A 17,187-nucleotide genomic window follows, 5' to 3' on the forward strand; every position below is an offset into this window, starting at 1 on the left:
AAAAAAAAAAAAATTCAAACCCACAGAAAAAGTAAAAAATATATGGCAAATCACTCTTTTGTACACCATCCACCTAGAAATACAAGTTGTTAACATGTTTCTAAAAAAAAAAAATCACTTAGCTGTATACTTTTAAATGGTGAATTATATCTAAAATAATAAAAAAACTTAAGGGGAAAAAAAACTAAATCATCACCACGATGACATCTAAATGTCTTCACAACTTTTGCAAAGAGTAAAAAGCACTTGTCTCACGTGAACTTAATACCTGGCCTTGGAATTATCAACCTATTTGAAATAATGGAACCTTTAAACTACAGAACTCTGATCAAGGAAAAAAGTCTTAATATGTATATATATGTATAATTATTTTACATATGTATAATATATAAAAAATATATAATATGTTGTATATTAATATATAACCTATTACATAATAATAATTCAGGCTTCTGAAGGATTTCAAGAGCAGCCAGGCATGGTTCATAGGCACTAGCTCTGGTATCAATTTATCCGCAGCTTTCACAGGCCTCCCAGTCTATCAGCCAATTGGTCTTAGTAATGTAGGAGCTAAATGGATTCCTGAGGAGATACACACACACACACACACACACACACACACACACACACACGTATATATACATACGACCAGCATATGTGTGTATATATATACACACACATATATACATATATATATATATCTTGCTTTGTGACCAGCATGTGTGTGTGTATGTATATACACACACACACATATATATACACACACATACACACACACACACATATACACACACACACAAACACATGTTGGTCACAAAGCAAGATACATACTGATTCAGGCCCAATTATCCCTTATAGATAATTGGATGTTTGGAAAGTTATAAAAGAAATGTTGATTCATTCTAATAAAATCTATCCTTTCTAAGATTCTCTTTGGCTTTTCCAAAATTTTCTTATGCATGAATCACTTAAGTTTTGTTTGTTTGTTTGTTTCTGTTCTGTTTTCTTTGCTACTCCTAAGGAAACATTTGCAACTATTGTTAAAAGACGAAGGAGCCTGGATTGAGAAAACAATAGCTTGATACAAATTCAACATCAATAATCTTAAAGAAGCATTGGTAGCCTAAATCAGCTTGTGACATTACCCATACTAGCCTAATTCAGGTTCTGTACAAGCATAGATTTTCCTCAACACAATTTAAAAAGTCCTGGCCAAGATTTTTTTTTAATGCTCAATATTGTCAAAGGAACAATTATTCTCACATACTACTGGCAAAAATGAGTGACCTTCCCAAGGGCAACACCTCAATATATTTCAAAGTTTTAATATGTTGCTTAATTTAGACCTGAAATTGTATATATAAACATGATCTTCACAATCATTTAGTTATAGGATTTTCCACAGCTGTGCTGTTTATATGAAAATATTGAAGAAAAATATCCAAATATCTAACATCAGAGAACTAAGTGATTTTAAATGAAATAGGATTCACTTCTTTAAAAAAAAAAAAATGAGGAAAATCTGTGATTAACACTGCAGGTTGCCTAATGTCAATATACTTCCGCCCCCACCCTCTTCCTTTGGAATAGGTTGCTGATTTTGTTAATCTAGCTACCCCTCCTCCTCCTCATGTAACTCAAGAGAGGTGACCCTCTGTGCAGTCCCCAGAGAGATCACACTCAATATAAGCCAACCAGAGTCATCTCTTAACCTTTATCAGTCATGAGAGAAAATAGATTTATTTACCGCTAGGCCCATTTGACTTGAAACTTTCTGCTACTTACAGTTGAATGCATCCAAAATAATAGATTATTTTAATGTATTATTTTAAATAGCAAAAATACAAAACGGAATATACCCTCTGGCTTCAGTTTTGTTACCAATATTACATAAATGTGTTCAAAATTATTGTTTGTCTCACAAAGGGTAATATTATACATAAAATTTTGTCCATGTGTTCTAAATGTATTATTGTGAACATATATTGTAATTGAAGTAAGAAGATTTACAACAGCATTTTAAAAAATCCCTACCAATATTAGTTAACACAAATAATTTACTGGTTATATTTGCTTATCTGGTTCCATAGCAACTGAAAACCACGAATTCCTAGTCATATTTTAAGGAAGAGGATAACAAGATTCAAAGATTCTAATTTTGCTTCCATATCAGCAGGTATCATTTAGAATTAGGTCCCCCACTGAATTATTAGTCTGCACTGTAGTAGGTACTAGATGAGAAGACAAATATTGTCTAAAATTGAAAACATTTTCCTGTTGCTAATTTGATGTAATAATATAGCTTTATTATTTCGTTAATATATTTAAAGAACATTATTGAGCCTCTGTTATGCTCTAAGCAACACGCCAGCTAGAGAGAGATGACAAAGATGAACAAAAAATGGCTACTGCTCTGCAGGAGGTCATATTCTAAAAGGCAAAACAGTCATGTAAAAGTTCGTATAGATACTGCTGAAACAGAGGTATGCAAAAAGTAAATGGTAACATAAATAAGAAAGCGATGAGCTTCCATTACGTGATAGGGAAGATATACAGAGGCAATGGCCCTTGATTTGGACCTTAAATAAATAGTAGAAACTACCTATGGACCGGAGACAGTAATTCTGGCGGAGGAAAAACAAAGAGGTGTGATTATAAATGGGGTATCCTGAGGAAATTCAATAGATTGGTTTGGCTGCAAGGTAAGTAATGTAGTGAACAACAGGAAGGGAAGAAGTTGGAAAAATAAAATGTATATCCACTTCTATCTTTAGGCAATGGGCAGCTGCCAACGCTTTTGAAGTAAGTTGATCACATGATCAAATCTCTGTCTTAAATAACATCGGAAGATAGTCTAAGGGGAAATGTGGATATAGAGAAACCACTTAGAAAGACACTGCAATAGTCCTGGTAAGAAATAATGAGGGTGTAAACGGGCACAGTGACAATGAGGTTAGAGCTGATTGGAGAAGTAAGGGAGACATTTAAAGGTAGAATTGATGTCACATGGTGGCAGCTCTGCTGTAGAAGGACACAGGGCAAGCACTAATGACTCCATGTAGATAATTCCAGAACTAGGCAGACTGTAAATATCCTAAATAGAATAGTAAAAACAGAAAGTGGAATTGGTGTGGGGAAAAAAAATGTACTGAGCCAGAGTTTCAAAAGTGTGACTGAAATTCCTGAATTCCTGAGGGAGAGGCAGGTAAAGATGGTTAACAAGAATCTGGCAATATCTTTATCCCTTTAATTTCCATTTCTAACAAAGAAAGTTATATCTACAAATTACATCCAATCTATAAATATGATGTAAGGGGAGAGTTGCAAAAAAACTTCCCTAACCATTAGCCTAAAGCAGCAGCAAAGAAGCTTGCTCTTTATTTTAGGAATTGAATGAGGAAAACAAATCATCAGGGATTAATCAAACCTAAAGTCTATTTCTTTTAGCTTGGAAATGGAGTTTGAATTTACAATACTCATTTGTTCTATAAAACACAAGCTCTAACATTCACATAACACTTTGTCCAGAGCCTTTGGAATGCCTGTAGTCCTAACAAAAGTATGACCTAGAATTCTCCAGAGAAACCCATTCACATTTCAGAGCTCATAGGGTTCCACCAGACTAGTTACCCTATCTGCAGAATAGTTATCAATAAAAAATTACAAACTGTCATGGAAGCACCATGAAGGGAACATCAACTGATGCATAAAACAGAAAAGCAAATACCCTTACCTACCTAAAATAAACTAACAATAGGAAACAAATTGTAAAGACATATAGGTAGACAAAGAGATAAATGGGAAAAACATCAGGAAAAATATAAGAAAGGAATAAATAGACCTGAGAAAGAATCTTCATGAAAACATTATCATTGAAATAAAAACTTCCATGGATATGTCAGAATAAACTGACATAAGAAAACATAGAATAATTGGACATTGTCAAACAAAAACCTTTTGTTCTTTAAAGGACACCATCAAGAAATTTAAGAGGCAACTCATAAAATCAGGAAAACTTTTGCAAATCATAATAAAAGGCTTAAATCTAGAATATATAAGAAATTCTACAAGTCAATAATAAAAAATATCAAGTAAAAATAGGCAAAGAATCTGAAAACACTTTTCTTCAAAGAAGATAGACAAATGATCAATAAGTACATGAAAAAAATATTCAACATCATGAGTTAGCAAGAAAATGCAAATCAAAACCACAATGGTATACCACTTTATACCCATTGACATGGCTAAAATAATAAAGACAATAGCAAGTATTACTGAGAATGTGAAAAAGATGGAGCTCTTGTACATTGCTGGTAAGATTCAAAAATGGTAGTCACTTTAGAAACCAGTCAGACAATTCCCTCACAATGTTACATAGTAACCCGTAATTCTACTTTGAAACCAGTTGGACAATTTCCTCAAAATGTTACATAGTGACCACATGACCCAGTAATTCTACTCCTGGGTATATACTCAAGAGAAATGAAAATATACACCTGAACAAAAACTTGTACACGAATGTTCACAGCAGTATTATTCATAATAGCCAAAATGTGGAAACAACCCAAATGTTCACTCACTGATAAATGGATATATAAAATATGGAGTCCATACATGAAATATTATTCAGTGATAAAATGGTCAGCACTTTGGGAGGCAGAGGAGGGCGGATCACGAGGTCAGGAGATCGAGACCATCCTGGCTAACACGGTGAAACCCCGTCTCTACTAAAAATACAAAAAATTAGCCGGGCATGGTGGTGGGCACCAGTAGTCCCAGCTACTCGGGAGGCTGAGGCAGGAGAATGGCGTGAACCCGGGAGGCGGAGCTTGCAGTGAGCCAAGATTGCACCACTGCACTCCAGCCTGGGCAACAGAGCAAGACTCCATCTAAAAAATAAATAAATAAATAAAAATGAATAAACCAAAATAGAATACTGATACATGCTACAACATAGATGAGTCTTGAAAACACTATGCTAAGAAGCCAGTCACAACCACATGTTGTATAATACTAAGAAATTTCCAAAATCGGTTCATTCAGAGAGATAAAAAAACAGATTGGTGGTTACCAAGGGCTGGGGAGATTGGGAGTTAATGGAGAGTGACTGCTCACAGGTGTGGGGTTTCCTTGGGCGGTGATGAAATTTTTCTAAAGTTGATTGTGGTGATAGTTGCTCAACTCTGAATATACTAAAAACCATTGAATTGTACACTTTCAATGGTGAACTGTATGACGTGTGAATTATATCTAAAAAAGTTATAATTAAAAAGCTAGCCTCTGTCCACACCAACACCTGCATGCAGATGTTTATAGCAGTTTTATTCATAATTGCCAAAACTTGGAAGCAACCAAGATTTGCTTTAATAAGTGAATAATGGATAAACTGTGCTACATTAAAAAATGGAATGTTATTCAGTACCCAAAAAAAAATGAGCAATAAAGCCATAAAAAGGCATAGAGACACCTTAAATGCATATTGCTTAGTGCAAGTAGCCAATCTTAAAAGGTTACCTACCATATAATACCAGCTATGTGACACTCTGGAAAAGGCAAAATTATACGTATAGTAAAAAGGCCAGTGGTTGGCTGAGGTTAGTGGTGAGAAAGGGATGAATAGGCAGAGCACAGAGAAATTTATGCTAATGGCACTATTTTGATACTATAATGGTGGATACATGTCACTATACATTTGTCCAAACCCACCAAATATACAACACCAAGAGTAAACCCTCATATAATAATGAGCTTCGGGTAATAATGATGTGTCAATATAGCCTCACCAGTTGTAACAAATGTACCACTCTGGTGTCAGATGTTGACAGTGGAAGAGGTTGTGCATGTGTCGAGGTGGGAGGCATGTGGGAAATTCCAGTACCTTTTCTCAATTTTGCTGTCAACCTAAAACTACTATAAAAAACACAGTCTGTTAAAAAACCTAATCCCTCACAAAATTAACAAGAGAAATAAGTAAATCATGTTAGAAACAGTACACGTTGACATACACAAAAGAGACAATACAAGACTGTGAGTAATAGCACATGCTTTGGGCTGTTGTCTGGATTAAACCTGAGCTCTGCCACCAGCCAGTTGGGTAACACTGGACAAGTTACATAACCACTCTGAGCTTCAGCTTTCTCATATGCAAAAAGGAGATAATACCTGACCTACTGCATAGATCTATTGCATTAGGCAATACATATGCAATACTTTGAACAGTGAACGTGACATAATAAGCATTCAAATAATATTTTTCATTATTATTAAAATCAAAACCAAGATGTCAGAAGCAATATAACAGTAATTTTTAATCGAGCTAAATTATAACATTTTTTAGCAAAATATATGTTATCAAAGATGACTCAAGAACTGAAAAACAGGGGCAGAGTAAATTCATTAAAGAAATTGAGGCTGGGCGTGGTGGCTCACGCCTGTAATCCCAGGACTTTGGAAGGCCGAGGCAGGCGGATCACCTGAGGTCAGGAATTCAAGATCAGCCTGGCCAACATGGTGAAACCCCATCTCTACTAAAAATACAAAAATTAGTTGGGCATGGTGGCGAGTGCCTGTAATCCCAGCTACTCAGGAGTCTGAGGCAGGAGAATCGCTTGAACCCGGGAGGCAGAGGTTGCAGTGAGCCGAGATCGCGCCACTGCACTCCAGCCTGGGCGACAGAGCGAGACTCCGTCTCAAAAAAAGAAAAAGAATCCATTCATGTTTTCATCTAGTTCTTGTAACACTTCATTTTTATTTTTAAATATTTAACATTTAAGAATTTTCTTAGTGTGGGAAATGACACTAATTTGTGTTTTTCTACCTATCATGTTATCCCGCAACAACTACTAATTAAAAAGTCAGGCCAGGCACAGTGGCTTACACTTGTAATTCCAGCATTTTGGGAGGCCAAGTACAGATCACCTGAAGTCAGGAGTTCAAGACCAGCCTGACCAACATGATAAAACCCTGTTTCTACTAAAAATACAAAAATTAGCCAGGCTTGGTGGCAGGCGCCTGTAATCCCAGCTGCTCGGGAGGCTGAGGCAGGAGAATTACTTGAGCCTGGGAGGCCGAGGTTGCAATGAGCTGGGATCATGCCACTACACTCCAGCCTGGGCAACAGAGTGAGACGCCATCTCAAAAAAAAAAGTCACCCTTTTTCCCTTTTCCCACTATTTAAGATGCTGCTTTTGGTTGTTGTAAATTTTCATAGATGGAATTTTGTCTATTTCTAGATTTTCTATTAGGTTCCATGGACCTGACTGCTTCATCACATGCCAATACCACCCTATTTTAGTTACTGAGATTTTAAAATGTGTTTTTATATTTAATGAGTGACTCCTCCATTACTCTTTATTTTTAAGGCTTTTCTATTTACTCTTGTTTGTTTGTTCTTCCAAATAAACTTTATCATACATTTATCTAGCTCCAGAAAAAAAGCTCTGAAAGTAACATACTGAGAATAGCTATGGGGCAGAATCCCCTGGGGGAAGACCCCACTCACAGCTAGTGCTATATCAGACTGCTGCCTGTCCTGACAAGAATCGATGCCAACTCTGGCCTGGAATTTGCGTACTCAGTGGCAGGTGCAAAAGCTCAAAACACTGCAAAAGAACAAGAGCAAAAATATTGTATCACTTTAGACCTTGGAGTTATATTGTTTCATATAAAAGAACACGTTTTTATTATATAACACATAAGTTCTAATAATGGGAGAAGCAACATCATATTAAATAGATCCTGTTGTTTATGATCCTCAGAGTAGTGGTCTGATAGAAAATTTGAACAAGCAAATGGAACATTTGTATGAAAACGAGGGTGATAAAGGCTGAAGGGTTGTCTTACATGTCTTCAAAGAGTGCCCACTCACACTCAACATGAGTGGGGCCAGGCTGGGTCTCCACTGGATACACTCCTCCACTTTTCTCTGGGATCTCACGAAGAGAGGGTGGAAGAGGATACTGTTTTACTATACAATTCTTCGCACTTCCGTTCAACTTTCTTTTTTCCTACCTGATGCAGTAGTTCTCGGAAGATCACTACAAATCCAGGTGCCAGAAATAGGAATGATACTTAAGCAAGAAACTGAGACTGTATCTTTAAACCATTTTGCCAGAAATCCTAAGGGTATGATGGGATGGATTTTGCCTTCATCCCATCTGAAAAAATTGGGGTCATCAGTGACTACAGCTATATTGCTTAGTGGCTGAGTTATCTCACTAGTTCTGTATCTGGGTACCCGGGCCTACATGAACAGGAAGGGACTGAAGGTAAAGCAGTGGTTAGGCTCATACTGTTGCTGGCAATCTGGGCATCCCTTCCAAAGGTGGAATGGGTTGGGTTAAAATCTGTGAACAGTCGAGAGACAGAGAAACAATAACTAAAGGTAAAAAAAAAAAAGAAAGAAAGAAAGAAAGAAAGAAAAAATGGCTTATGCAATAAGGAAAATATGATATTACATGGTTGCCTTGAGAGAGGCTCAGCGGAAGAGAATAATATTGTCTCTTAGCACAATGAGACCAAATATTGGAAAGAGTAAAGCCACATGTTTGCCAAGACCACCAACTCCTTTGCAACCTGACAATGCAGAATGGAAACCTGCAAACCTGAGTGGCATCACAGTAGATTCCATTCTGGTCAGATGTGATGGATGAGCAGGAACAGTGGTTAACAACTGAAAGGAACTCTAGTCATATGCCAGTATCTTTTGATTTTTATTTTTCAGGTTACATCTATTACACGAGGTATCATTTGGGAAGAAATGTCTAGGAATTATTCTCTGCTGAGCCATCAAATCATGCAGTATGCAACTGCTGGCAGACAGATGACTGTGTAAATGCAAACCTTGGTGACCACATGCCTTAAAAGGTTCCTGTCCATAACATATAAAACATAGCAGTTGCATGCTGTAGTGTACTTTATATGAATACACTTCACACTTGAGGCCTGTTTTCCTCTGGACTTCTCCTATGTGCCTTTTCACTTTACTGACTTTGCTCTGTGTCCTTTCACTGTAATAAACTATGACTGTTAATATAATGACGTTGGAGTCCCGTGAGTGCTTCCAGCAAACCACCAAATCCAGAGGTGGTCTTGACAACCTCTGACCCAAATACTTCCTGGAATTCTCCGCTATCTTGCATATAGTGTCACTTTAAATTTAAAGTTCTATAGATGAATGAGTCACCTAGACACAACACTATGCACATACATGTCTTGCAGCACTAAAGTATATTTTGGGTGACATTCTCTCAGCAAAAGGGTGTTTCAAGTTAGTCACCAGGACAAATTGCTACAATCCAATTGACTTTTCTTATAACTAGAAACAAACAAATCATTCGTGTTTTCTTCCTCAGAATACATCAAAAGAATACTGCAAAACAGATATTTAAAATAAGTTAATAAAAAAGAAAGAGAGAAAATCATTTCTAACCATAATGTTGTGGAGGTTAAGAGAGAAGCCCCCGCCAGACACGGTGGCTCACGCCTGTAATCACAGCACTCTGGGAGGCCCAGGCGGGTGGATTACAAGGTCAGGAGATCGAGACCATCCCAGCTAACACAGTGAAACCCTGTCTCTACTAAAAACACAAAAAATTAGCCGGGCGTGGTGGCGGGCGCTTGTAGTCCCAGCTACTCAGGAGGCTGAGACTGGAGAATGGCGTGAACCCAGGAGGTGGAGCTTGCAGTGAGCCAAGATTGTGCCACTGCACTCCAGCCTGGGTGACAGAGCAAGACTCCATGTCAAAAAAAAAAAAAAAAAAAAAAAAAGAAAGGAGACAGAAGCCCTGCTGTGAAAAAGCAAATAGCAAATAAAAGCAACTGTAACACTCAAAGACAAATAAAAAACCTCTAGTCCTAAACTTAAGTGGAAATAAAACATATATCCTTTGAAATAGAAAGGATAAATGGGGAAAGAAAAATGTCAATTCCTAAAAAAAGAAAGAAATCAATAGGCTAGATGATGAAGGTAGACTAGAAGAGAAAGGCAAGATGTAAATGTAAGGATAGAACAGAGAACACCATCAGCACTGAAGATAAGTCATATGCATACACATGGGAATAGCATTTGTCTGTTCAGACATATTCACTGCATTTAAACCCTATCCCTGGGACTATGTTTACAGCCATCCACCTTTATTAGGGAATCCAGTATCAATAATCATTAGCATGGTTGAAATAGCATGAAAATACTAATTGTCTGATTTACTTAGGTACCATATCTTAGTTCCTTGGAGTATTTTAATAAAATTTGGTTTTTATTCTCATGTTTTTATAAGACAAATAGGGTATTATTACTTCTCATCCAGGATCACCCTTACAGACAAACCCAGAATAATGTTTGACCAAATGTCTGGGCACCCTGCAGCTCAGTCAAATTGATACACCAAATTAACCATCACAGTCAGCAGGAGTTTATGAATACAAGAACCCTGTCATGTGACACAGGGTTTAAAACTCTGGCCAAAATGACACAAGCAGATGATAACATGCTGCTTTTAATAGTCTAGCAAAAGCAGTAGCCTGCACTGAGTGAAATAGAAATGCCAAAGCTGCCATGGCAGATGATGAAAGAAGAGAAGTGGGCTTGCTAGACTGGAAATGATACTTCAGGTCAGAATACCCACTTGATCACCATGTTTCATGGGCAGACTCAGAGGAGGTTTCACTTACAAAAGCAATAAGAAATGTAGGCCGGGCACGGTGGCTCACGCCTGGAATCCCAGCACTTTGGGAGGCCGTGGTGGGCAGATGACCTGAGGTTGGGAGTTCTAGACCAGCCTAACCAACATGGAGAAACCCTATCTCTACTAAAAATACACAATTAGCCAGGTGAGGTGGCACATGCCTGTATTCCTAGCTACTCGGGAGGCTGAAGCAGGAGAATCGCTTGAACCCAGGAGGCGGAGGTTGTGGTGAGCTGAGATCGCGCCATTGCACTCCAGCCTAGGCAACAAGAGTGAGACTCAAAAAAAAAAAAAAAAAAAAAAGAACAGAAAAGTGCAGGTGAGGGGGCACCAGTGGCACTGAAAAGCTCATGGGTAGCTCTGCTTTATAGGCCAAGGCTGCAGCTGTTACAGAACTTGACTTCCTGATTAGCAATAGGGTGTTACAGGATTGCCAGAGTAATAGAGGCCAGGTAGCAGCACTCAATTGTCAGAAGCAAGGTAGCATGTTTACTGTAGTGAGCAGCAAGCTTGGATGCCCGCAAGTGGGGTCTAATCTAAAGAGAGGTATAGAATGAGTAATAAAGCATGACATCCCTAAGGGCAAGATTAATGGGCAACAAACTGAAGTGTTAGTCAACCTGCACAATAAAAATCAATCTAGTGAGGCAGGAGGATCGCTTGAGCTTGGGAGGTCGAGGCTGCAGTGAGCTGTGATCATGCCACCGCATTCCAACCTAGGTGACAGAGTGAGACCCTTCTCAAAATCAAAAAAAAGAAAGAAAGAAAAGAAAGACATCTAGGATGATTAGGAGGCTGGCCACAGGACAGCTTCAAGTGACTGTATTCAGACTGCCCATCACACTCAGGATTCTATCAGACTCACCAAGACACAAGATCAGGTGAGCCCAACAGCAATCCATTATAAGATGGAATTGGTGTATCCAGAGTTGGGCATGAGTAGGGCAAATGGCAAGAGTAAGCTGCACAAATAGATGGCCAGTTCTCTTGTCATCCGTCATAACTGAGACTCTGCACCTCTTGTCCTGGGGCTTCCTTAAAAACAGCGGAAGGAAAAGTAGAAAGTCTAAGCTTGGGACATGGATTAGTTGGGTCAGCATGTGGATCCAAACTGAAAACAAACAAAAACTGCATTTTAGCCTCATTCAGGGATGTTGCTGAAAGTCAGTCATGAGGGGAATCCTTCTAATGTGCAGAGCTTTGGGCAGTGCAACCAATCGTTGAATTTGTGGGAAAAGAGAAATGACCTAGGGATATTATAAAAATAAACACAAGGGCAATAATGAATGGCATGGCTGGTTGATCAGGAGCCTGGAAGGAGAAAGAGCTAAAGATAGAGCACATGGAGATCTGGGAAGAGGCACGTGCATGAATCTGTAAATGAAGATATGTGAACTTTGTATCACATGGTACTGAATAGGCATTAAAGAACTCGTTAGACTGAATGCTTGGCTAGTTGACTTCAGACAGCTTTTGCCATTTTCCACCCTAGTGCTATCAATTCAACAAATCTGATGAAGTTACGGCTGTTCCTGAAAGCCCAACCTGCCAGTAACAAAGATAAAAAGTGAGCTCCTTAAACAGTGGCAGTCAATTAAATTCACTGGATGCCTTTAACCCTAGAAAATGAAGTGATTCATTTTTAACTAGAACTAACACAAACTTGACATGAGTTTATTTTTACTCCCTGTAGTACCTCAGTCAACACCACCATAATGGACTTGGCGCATGTTTGATCCATTAGCTCAGGATACTGAATAATATCATATGGGATCAGGGGACCTATTTTACAGACAAGAGGGTGTGATCGCGCACACAAGATCACATAATTCATCAAGTTTATCACACACTTCACTACCTAGAAGCTTCTCCTATAACAACCTGTTGACGGCATGGCTTAAGTGCTGGTTTGGAGATGATACCCTGCAAAGGTGAGGCTCCATCATTTAAATCAACCCTGGCAGGATTGGCATTTTGAGCTGGGTAAGTCTTTGTTGTGCCGTCCTTTGTGTTGTGAAATGTTTAGCAGCATCCCTGGCTCTATCCACTAAACGCCCATAGTAATCCCCCTCCCCAACTTGTGCCACACAAAATGTATCCAGATATTGCCATATATCCCTTAAGAAGACAAAATCACCATCAGCTAAGAACCACTGCTCTAAATCAACAATTGTAGCATGACCCTAACAGCAAAATATGACTACTCCCAGTGACCTACTCAGGGAATCTGTGCATACTGTGCCTACGACTCTAAGATCTGTGTATTTAAATACACAGATAGTAAATAGTTTTGGCTGCCAGAGAAGGAATATATATCCACAAGGAAGCAGAGTAAAAATCCCATTAAATTTTCAACTATGGCTGTCATCTAGTCACACCAGGTGCCAAAAGAGAAGAAGGCAAATAAAGGACTCACCATCATTTTGACAGGGGTAATTGACTCTGATGGCCAGGAGCGGGTAGGGCCTCTGTTACATAATAGGGACAGGGAAGCATTTGTTTTGAAATAAAGTGACTACTTGTGTGTTTGTTTCCAGGTATTCCACTCCCCAATTTTAATGGTAAGGGGGTCTCAGACCCATGAAAAAAGAGGACTTGAGTCAACCTCCCGTTCCCCAGGTAAGCCACCTAGACTGCAGGGGTCCTGATGATTCTAGACTAGATAGTAGGAAAAGAAAATGATAAATATCAGTGACAATGAAAACGACTGTAATTTATCACATTAACTCCCCTTTTGTTACTTCAAGAAAGAAGTCCACCGGAATCTTCCAGGAGCATTACAGAACTTTTAGCAAAAAAAAAAAAAAAAAAAAAAATTGATCCAAGCAGTACAAGCTACGGACTGGAGTGGGTATTGTGGAGTCCTCCTCATTGTGGCATTCAAGCATTCCCTTCTCAGCTGCCGAAAGTGGCGGCAGCAGACAGCCCTCAGTGGAGTCCCTCTTCAGGGACTTCCTGCAGCTGAACACAGCTACCCATCCCAAGACCTTTCCCACGTCCAATATCTAACAGATGTGGTTTCCCACATAACCCAAACTGCATAGATTCATATAATTAATATTTATATTATTATTCATGTAGTTGACAACGAGACTTGATCTAGTCGCTGTCCCTTAACAACACTTCATGATGTTTAAGCTCTTTGCGTTTGCTCAGCATCCTCCCTTACAATCCTTGAACATCTAACCTAAAACCTTTTCTTCCTCCTAACCTCCTGCTACAGGCTGAATTGTGCCCTCTTAAAATCTGTACATTGAAACCCTAACTCCCAATGCAATGATATTTGGAGATAGGGATTTTGCGAGATAATTAGGTTTAAATGAGGTCCTGAGGCAGGACCCTCATGATGGCACTAGTAACCTTATAAGGAGAGAAGGAGACACTCCCAGAGGTCTCTCTGCCTGTGAGGACACAGCAAAAAGGTGGGTTCCTGTAAGCCATGAAAGGAGACCTCCCCTGATGGCCTTGATCTTGGACTTCCAGCCTCCAGAACTATTAAGAAAATAAATGTCTGTTATTTAAGCCACTGGTCTATGATATTTTGTATGGCTGCCTGAACCGACAAATATACCTACAAAGAACAATAATATTAACAGGCTTGGAAGGATCCGTTTGTTAAATGCTCCAGGACCATGTTGGATGCTTCATTTGTTAAATGCTCCAGGCTCGTGGTGTTTGGGAACAAATATTTTTTCTAATTCTATCAATTTTTTCCATGATTATTGTCTTGTTTACGTTTCCCCTTTTCACAATTTGGTAATTCCTGTTTCCCCAGGAAATTATCCATTCCAGGATCCCAAATGTATTTTAATAGAGTTACATAATTTTTTAAAATTTTCTTTTTCATTTACTATTTTGTTTTCTGTGGTTTTTTATTAAGCTAGAAAATGAATTATCTAGTTTATTGGCTTTTCCCCTTAAAGAATCTTTTCATGGATCAATTTTTTATATTAAATTTTTCCTCACTTTTAAAAATTATTTTCTGCTTCTAGCTTATTTCCTTCCATTTCACTTGACTTAATTTGTTGTTCCTTTTCTAATTTCTCATGTAGAATATATAGAATGTAATTTACTTATAAGTCTTTTTTGTTTAGCAAGATGAATATTAAAAGTTTTGTACTTTTCTCTAATCAGAGATTTATCCACATGCCATAGGTCTTTAAAGTTGTATTTTTATTACGATTTTCTTAGTTTTTTTAATGTACTCTTTGATCCAAATGTAATTAAATAGGGCAGATTTTAGCAATTACAAAATATTTAGAATTTTTTGTTTGTAACTTCTATGTATGTTGCTATTTGGCGACAGATATGGAATGATCTTTTCAGTTTGATTTTTCTTGTGATAAAATGTTTGGTTGACAAAAACAATATTATCCCATTCATCACTGTTGTGACAGCAAGGTTGGCTTAATTGGGCCTTTTATTTTTTCTTACAGTTTCCCATAATTTGATTATCTGCTCTCTGGTATATATCTTCTTTTCTCTTACTCTTTCCACCCCAAATTTAGAAAGCGTATGGTCTGTTATTAGATTTTATCTTCATGCTTCTATTTCTTTTCACCATTTCTTTAAAAGTAAACAGGAATTAACTTTTACTTTTTTAAAAGTAAAAAAAATATCAAAATGAGACTTTAGCTTGGTCCATTATAATTATACAAACATTATATTTTATGTATGCATTTATTTCAATATTTATAACATTTAAATTTTGCTGCATAACAGTAATTCCAAATATAATCTTAGTTCTACATTTAAATAGGTTCAATACTAGTCTTTTGATTGAACAGCTCCTCCATTGCTATGTTCTTTGTTTTAATTATTCTCCTTTTGGTTGATTTGATTTTACTTATACGTAGTAGTTTCAAAGGCATTTTTTGTGTATTGTAATCCATGGGTTCTTGTATATTTGAAAATCTCTGTTACATTTATAAACAGATGATATATTAACTGGGTATTCCCCTTCCAAAGTCCATAGACCTTGCATTATTGTCTTCTATCACCGAAGGATGCTTCAGAACCAGCCTTATTCTCCTCTCATAAAGGTGACCTTTTATCATCTGTCCATGTAACCACAGGATTCTTTCTTTTTCCTTTAATTTTAGAAGGTTTGCCACCTTGGGTCTTCATGTTGATCGTTCTTGATGACCCTAGTTATATAATCAGATTTCCCTTAATTTCAAGCAAGAAGATTGTGACTTTATGATATTGTTATTCAAGACTCTTTTTTCTGTTACAAACCCAATATTGACATTATCTGTGCCTTTGCAGGCATACCTGTTCATTGATGTGAAATAGCTTCCAGGATATATTGTTAAAAGTACAAAATATTAAATATAGTATAACTTTTATATAAAAATCATAAATATATCTGGTTCTTTTTGCAAATAGAAACACAGAAAATCTGAATCAGAAACTAATGAAATTAATCACCTAAGGAGAAGTTGATGAGTAGAGGGGAAAAGGGATGAAGTAAATACTTTTAACACTCAGAATAACTTCAGTATTTCACATAGACAATAAATTTAAACTAACAAGAATGGGGGGAATCCTAAAACTGAATGCACAAAGAAACAAACACATCTGCATTTTAAATGTATGAGGGAACAGAACCTACCCAAGTCCTTTTTGAACACTGTAATTTGACCATATACTCTTAGCCTTAAAGAAACTAAAAGTTGCAAATATATAGTGAACATTCTTAGTAGGTTTCCTTTTTTAGTGGTGTGGATATGAAAACTTTGAAACTATTTGGGGCTTATAAAGGTATCGAACAAGTGAATGACTATCTTCATGTTGTTGAAAGTCCCAGTTCTCACAACAGAGTTACCAAGGTGAAGTCAGAGAAGGCCGAGAGGAGCCCCACAGGCTTGCACTTGAGGTATCAATGTAAACTCACAATTCCTGATATATGCATGCATATGCAAATGCACATATTTGTTTTCCTAGCTCTCTCTATTAAGGGGAGCCAGTAAGCAAACCTAGGCCCGAAATTTATGTTTTAAATGTTATTTCCCAGTAAAAGGAAGATGTCAAATGTGAAGTGGTACATACCAAATGAAAAGAGTTCAGTGATATTCCTTCTTTTACCAATTGAGACTCTTGTAGACTGAGATCTTTTCCAACCCTCCCAGGCTCTCTCTCTGATGTTATCAACAGATGAGATACTAGCAAGGAGTCTCCCTCACCACACTCCTCACCATGGTGTTCACTGGGCTACTCTCCCAGGGTCAAATTCTCTATTCTGAGTTGCTCCCTCCTTTCTTCCTCCTGCTAATTTGTTTTGGTTTTTGTTTCATTTTGTGTTTTGCATTCAGAGTTGTGGTCCCTCAACTAGTATAAGTAAAAGGCTCAAGATAGATAAGAGAGAAAAGATAACAAAGATTGAAAAAACTCTAGATATTTCAAACGGCAACAACTCTGCTGCTATTGGCCTCTGCCTTTTTGTTGTTGTTGTTGCTGTTGGTAAGAAGTTGGCATTTCTGAGCCCAGGTGAGTCAGTGGT

Source organism: Mandrillus leucophaeus, unplaced genomic scaffold, assembly GCF_000951045.1.
Source record: "Mandrillus leucophaeus isolate KB7577 unplaced genomic scaffold, Mleu.le_1.0 Scaffold529, whole genome shotgun sequence".
NCBI lineage: Eukaryota > Metazoa > Chordata > Mammalia > Primates > Cercopithecidae > Mandrillus > Mandrillus leucophaeus.